Source organism: Tachypleus tridentatus, chromosome 7 (assembly GCF_004210375.1).
Source record: "Tachypleus tridentatus isolate NWPU-2018 chromosome 7, ASM421037v1, whole genome shotgun sequence".
Classification (NCBI taxonomy): Eukaryota; Metazoa; Arthropoda; class Merostomata; order Xiphosura; family Limulidae; genus Tachypleus; species Tachypleus tridentatus.
Window position 1 is genome coordinate 147,194,927 of NC_134831.1, and position 7,695 is coordinate 147,202,621.

Below are 7,695 nucleotides of genomic sequence, written 5' to 3' on the forward strand. Positions count from 1 at the left end.
CACTTTTTATTCTGTAAATAATACATTCCCATGCAAGTGTCATCCATGCGAAGTCGTAACGTATGAGTGATCTGGTTGCGAGTCACTAGGTTGAACCGTATTGCATTTGTTTTATCTTTTGTCCACTGTTTCATCATCTGTAGTATTCAATCAGTAGCAAGAACTGTCCCTGATCAATCATTATAATTCTACGGAGCTCTTCTGATGTCATCAGTTTCAAGTAAGTACTTCACAAGATACATAAAATAGTTAAATATTGAAGGGTAAAAGAAGAATGGTAATCTCCTTATCATTTATAAACGTTATACTCAGCTTTAATCAGTGTTTGCACCAGACAAACGTAAGACATACAGTGATATTCAAGAGTCTTATAACAGATTTTTCATTTGATTTTTTTTTATTTTCAGAGAAAACATCATAATAAACAAAAAACTAACCGTATAATATAAGCTTTTTCACTTTATAACTCAAACACGTATATCAAACCGCGACAAAAAATTGACTTGTGTTTGTATACACTATAGTGTTCAGCAAGGAAAATGGAAATTTTAAAAGGCTCCCCTCTCTTGTTATGCTCCCAATTCAAAATATTAAATGGCTTCACGTTTCTAAAGTCGTATAGTAAGTTCGTTTTATATACTGTGTACTAAACTCACGTTATATAATTTTCGTATGTATATAACTTAGATTTTCTCAAAAGCTAGTACAGCGGTATGTCTCCGGATTTACAACGCTAAAATCAGGGGTTCGATTCCCCTCGGTGGGCTGAAGATATTGAAAAAACACACACAAACACACACTCAAAAGTTGTACTGATTTTAAAAGATTGCCCTATCGAAATAAACTTGTAATGGCAAATGTTTTATGACGAGGCGAGTATAAATCGTTGAAGAAAATTAAGATTAGTAGATAAATTAAACTGCAAGGTTGGTATAGAAAAAATCTGTCTGCTTTTTTTTTATTTCAAATGAGTTAACAAAGAGCACATGGGTTATAAGATACAAGTCTCACAAAATAAAACCTGAAGCAACTTAAATCTCTATAGCAATATATAACTGTTTATTTACTAAATCCGGAAGTATTTCCTATTTATAATGTATGTATAAAAAAATAAACTAAAAATAAACATTCACTGTAAAACAAGTCAAAATTGCCATCAGTTAAAGTGGCATTAACGTAAGATGGACTTTTTGTTGATTTCAATCAAGCAGTAACTTGAGTTGAATTATTTTATAATGTTGTTAAAATCATTGACACTCAAAAATAATTTGTTCCTTAATTTTAGGACACTACCATATTTGAATAGTGACGTACAAATAATATTTTCTATTTTACATTCTATAATATGGTCTTCGTCAGACATACCGTAAAGCCGATAAAGTGGTACAGAAGCTGAATTAATGCTCATGAAATAGATTTTTGTTACATTTATAATACATAATACTGGAACAGAGACCTATGAAAACTAGTAACTACGGTTTTCGTGTTTACTATATAAGAAGCCATACGGGTTAACGAAGCTACTATGGATTTTTGAGCGATGGTAAATCAATCATCCTCTTTAACACTAGACGGCTTATGAAGAGAGTGAAGGGAACTGTATGTTTTGGACGTGACAGATTTACGACTGACATTTTTTTCAATATAAATTACTCTTCAGAGCGCTGTTGCCAAGGTACAAACAAGTCCATCAGATAGAGTGTAACAGAATGTGGCGACATGGACACTAATGATATGGTGAAGCTCCAAAATATGTTGTAACATAACGAGCTTAGCCCTCTGTAGTCCCAAGTGACTCAGAGGTAAGTCCGAAAGTTTATAATACTAACAGTCGGGTTTCGATATCCTTTGTAGGCACAGCACGAATAGTGTGTTATGTACCTTTGTACTTAACAACTAACAAACATCGTCAACCCTCTGTAATTCAAATAAAATAATCATTCTTAGCTCCTTAAACTAATCTCTGAACTTGACCTATGTTACACATTGTAAATGTCCCCCGCCAGTACGGCGGTAAGTCTACGGATGTGCAACGCTGAAATCAGGGGTTCGATAGACTCAGCAAAGAACCCTATGTGGCTTTGTTATAAGAAGACAAACAAACAAACACGTTGTAAAAAAGTAGTAAGTTTTTATAAACACTATATTACTTTAAAACAATACCAATCATAGTCTTGTGTAAACTCTTAATATAAATGATTGTTGTAGTGACATACACTCACATGTTTTTTGTGCTCTCTAACAATATAAATGAAATGTGGATCTCGTACAAAATCGTATTTATTAAAATACTTGTTACATTGCAAAGCGAAATTTTTACAATGAGTTCTGTTTTAAGCCGTTTGTACATTGTAAACAAACTGTGTTAATAAGAAATCAAGTTGTGTTGAAATCAGAACAAATTCAAGTTAAGTAGTGATGTAGTGATTGCGGGTGCACAACCGTTATAATGAATTTTATGCATCTAAATATATACAATAAAAATGTGATTTCATAGCACAATTTATTGTTGGTATCTGTTAGTCTGCAACAGTTGATAAAAATGACAGATTATTATGTTGTAGAAATGAAACTTCCCTTATGATTGAACAGTCCAATGTGGAACTTGCAGATTCAGTTGGTGGTGATTGTTTTCTTCTTTCTCTGTTTTTCTCTAGAGAGCCACTCTTTGTCGTGTTGAAATGAATAGATGGAGAGTTCTATCCATTTGTTAGTTTCAATAGCCTGGGCAGTTGGTAAGAGACACTGCATTGTCCATATGCCTCTCTCTCCCTTGTTTTTTTTCTGGTTCATTCCGAAGGAACGGCAAAGGTCAGCATGTTTGTAACCAGCTTATCTGCATGAGTTGCCGAAACAAAGAATGCCTTTGATCTGTAAACTGCGCGTCATTTGTGGCGTTATAGAGTACACAAAACGTTTTTTCGCTATCACTACTACATAGTGATAATAGAGTAAAAAATCTATGTTGGAGAAGACATTTTGTGTTAATGATACAATGTTTATGTTAGTTGTTTTTTTTACAGTGTAGCATATGGAGAAAAAAATCATTTTCTTTACCTAAATGTTTTTGAGCAGCGTTTTTCTTTAAATAATGTCATAAAATGCCCTAAATTACTAATGTTATTATATGTGTGTAGATTGTACGAAATTCAACACAAAAACTGTGCATTCCACAACACATTTGTGTTCTGTTTTGTTAACGCACTATAGTTGTGCTATTTCTGACTCGAAATTGTGTTATACCATAAACATTTAGTTTTCTTTTACACCGTAACCACTTACATGTTTAATTCTTATAAATAAAAATAAATATTTTTGTGTTTGATAATCTTACTGAAAATATTGAAATGTATGAGAGATCTCTTTATGAGTTTAATTAATTATTTTTTACCAACAAACAAGTTTTGTAATGAAAGAGTTATGTAATTAAATTGGTATTAACAGAAGTTGTTCTAATGATTTCGTGAGTTTGAACAGTAATCAACCTGTTTCAAGGTGCTCAACAAACGTAGATTTTAAGTAATATAGAAGATGTTGACTTTCAAGTTTATGTTTTTATAATCACGAAATTTTTGTTTAAGTTGAAGAGTAAAGAATTGTTGAAATTCTCAAATGATTTGTGTTCAAATGACATTTCAGAATTTAATTAAAAACCATTATAATAAACGTTTCAATAGTTTAAAAATTACTTGTACAAGCACTATATTATTTACACAAAGTTACATTTTTTTAAAAATAAATTAATTGCTGTACCCATTGTTTTGAGGATCTTAAAACTTGGGAATCTTTTGATGTACCCTCTAGTGCACACAGTATGTTTGCGGGCTTTTCACACTTGAGACTGGATTTCGATACTCATGGTGGGCAGAACAAAGAGCCCGTTGCGTAGCTTTGTGCTTATCTTCAAATAAATCAAAACCGTTAATAACATTATCGTTACCAAACATACCATATTCTTCCACTAGATGTCGTGATTCTAGCGTTTCATGAATCCAGATACTCACTCATCCATTTTACCTAAACAGTAATGGAAGTGAGATATTCATCTAAAGTTGGTCCTAAATAAACAAAAAACAACTAATTATGATAAGATTTTAAAGTGATGCTAAACAAAAACATTCTGTAGTAAGTGAGATTATGATGCATTTGCAAAACGTATACAAAGATAATCTGAATTAAACGATAAATATGTATGATGTTATTATCTCTATCTGTCAAAACACAGAATCACTTTCGAATCATATGAATGACCAGAGTTAGGCATTTCTCATTTATTACTCATGTTGTTTAAATGTTTTATACTTATTAACGATTCTGCCTGTCGTATATTGTTTACGTGTTCTAAATTTATATTTATTTTGTAAATATAAAGCTATTTTCTAGAGAGCTATAAAATATGCAATGTATGAGAATATTAATAAATAATGTGAATTATAATTAAACACATACATAGGTAATAGAGCAAATAATAGAAGTCTAAAACATAACAAGAAAAACTTTAAAAATTACCACGTAAATAATGTCTTGATGGCAGGAAAGATTTTTATCACTCTATATTATTTGTGTATAAAATGACGTTTTACAGTAGTTTCAAGGGAAAAACTAATTTACAAACGATAAAATGTGTAGTCTAAGCTTTTAGGTAAACAAACTGAATTTAAACTTACATAAGAGTTATTCAGAACAATAAGACAACGTAACAGCAAGTGTCAATAATACTGGACAGTTGCATTCCTTAGGCTAACAATTTATTTCTCTTCCACATACAGACGTCAATCACAGATCCAATATCTTGGTGTTGACGTAGATGCCCGACCCGTCACTTGCTGTTAGAGTGTTATACCTAAGCCTCGCTGTGTACACTGACCTGAGAAACAGAAATAGAAGGTTGTTTATTTTTCTAACAGGGAAAGCAGAGAAGCTCATTTTCTATTGCAACTAAAACCTCAGCCTAAGGCAACGTCAAGACTACTCTGCTTATTTCGGGATGTGTGATATATAAGACTTACACGAAAAATATTTCTGGTTTTTAGAGTCGGAAAAATACCCAGAAATAAATAATATAATCAATAAAGATCCAGAAAGGTATAATAAAATCAATAAAAATAAAATATTTACAGAATGATATTGCAACTAAAGTCACTTCGAATGGTTCTCTGAGATAAATCTACTTGATGTTCGTCCAGTCTGGCTGAAATTGTTCTTATATAATGTATTATTATTGTTATCGGCTGCAAAATGCTATGACACTTCAGCGTTTTCGCTAACCTATTTTTTTGGACAGCTGACCACGTTGATAAAATACCTCAACTGAACGAAACTTTGTCATATAAAATTTTTGTTCTCGAATTTTAAATTGTTTTTAGGCCATTGGTGAAAAATAAAAATTATAAATAGTCTTAAATTTAAAAATGCGAATAATTATGTAATTTTTTTTAGAATTGCTTTACAAAACATTTGCCATTTTTTCAACATTTTTCAAGTAATAAAACAGGTGATAAATGTTATGATTTAATATCACATTTTTACAAAAGGCCTATTTTTTCTTCAATCTGTTTTTTACGTAGGTTTATTGTTTGTTTGTTTTGAAGTTCGCGCAAAGTTACTTAAGGGCTATCTACGTTAGCCGTCACTAATTTAGCAGTGTATGACTAGAGGAAAGGCTGCTAGTCATCACCACCCACCGCCAACTCTTAGGATACTGTTTTATCAACGAATAATGTGATTGACCGCCACATTATAACGTCCCCACGGCTGAAATGGAGAGCATGTTTGGCGCCACGAGATTCAAAACCGCGACCCTTGGATTACGAGTCGAACGTCTTAACACGCTTGGCCATGCCGGGCCACGTAGGTTGATGTTTACATGAATCAGAAAGGTTCCATAAACCTACATAGATTGACTTTAACGGTAGATTATTCCCAATATTGTACTCCAAATTTATTCACTACTGTAGATCAGTAATCTGTCTGAGTTCTGGACGTCTCGAATTCATTTTGATTTGTATTAAATCTGACATTATACAGATTATAAACCTTTGATATTTTGTTGTTTCTTGAATACAAAACAGTTCATTAAGCTAGTGTTAGTTATGCGTTCCAGAAAAATTATAATTTAATTTCTTATTACAACCAACTGTTGCATCTATTGTCCAAATGTGTAGTACACGGTTGATAGAAAAAAAAAACAGTTGTTACGTTCAAATACAACATATATTTAAAGATCAACTAATGCATACTTCTAAGTTCTACTCAATATTTCTTGAAACTAGCCGTTCAAGTTTGTATGAAAGATAATTAACTTGAAGTTAAGTTAGATTTAAACTGGCAAAGTTTGTAAACCTACTTAAGGTTTGGAAAAGTTACAAAAATAATAACAAAAAATAAACATATTTCTTTAGTTTGTTCTAAACAAGTTTAAACTTTTATTTTAAATTTTCTTTGCGGTATTTTATTAAAATAGTTCTTACTACATCAAATTCAACGCAGTAATTTGCATAACTGAGTTTATGTGTTGTTTTGCTTATCTTTGACAAAAGTAACCTTTCAGCTGATGTTTTGAGTGTTATAACCCAACCAAGCTGGAAGGTTCTAGTAATGAACAGACGCTTTGTATGTAGTAGATCACAAGCAACAACATTTGACTGAAATACTGTTGTTACGTTAACAAAATATGGTTGAAATGTGTTATTGATTAATAAAATATTATTCATTTACCAATTCTTACAGAAAGAAAACTAAACTGACAAAACGTTGGGGCCTGGTATAGCCAGGTGGGTTAAGGCGTTCGACTCATAATCTGAGAATAGCGGGTTCGAAACCCTGTCGCAACAAACATACTCGCCCTTTCAGCCGTGGGGAAGTATTGATGTGACGGTAACTCCCACTATTCGTTGGTAAAAGAGTAGCCTAAGAGGTGACGGTGGGTAGTGAAGACTAGCTGCCTTCCCTCTAGTCTTACCCTGCTAAATTAGGGACGGCTAGCGCAGATAGCCCTTGAATAGCTTTGCCTGAAATTGAAACAAACAAAACTTTGGGATTAATCTCACTTTCAAAATATATATATTTTTGTTGCAGTGATGGTTTTAAAAATTATTAATTATTAGTTTGATCAAACTTTTAGTAACTGATTTTAGACTGATTTTAAATATATTATTTTCTTTGATAACTACATTCCAATATATGTATAGGCGATTTGTTGATTTGCAGTAGAATTAGAAAAAAATAATTAAAACTCACAGTATCAAGACATAATGTTCAAAAAAAGAGTATGTGTAATTGTCACTTGATGTATATTACACCTATGTACATTTTGTTGTGATAAAACCAAGTTCTATATTAATACATTTTTTACTAGTAAATTGAAAATGATACACATAACACATGAAAAGTATTCTGAATGTAATTTTATACAGAAAAAATTTTCCCTGCTAGATTGTACATTTGTAGTCGATTATGTAAAATGTTATTGAAAAATTGTTTAGTCATTACAACTGTCAAAAGATTTAGCTGGAAATAGAGACGGATTTAAAAAGTTTAGGGTCTAAATCTAACTATGTGGTTGGTAGAGTAATGGTTCCTAAAACAGTTAATTTGGAAAAACTGACCCTAAATGCAACATTTTCCATTGATGTGTTACATCAAAACTATCATCACCTTTGTTTTCTTTAGCCATAGGGCCTTAATATGTCACGA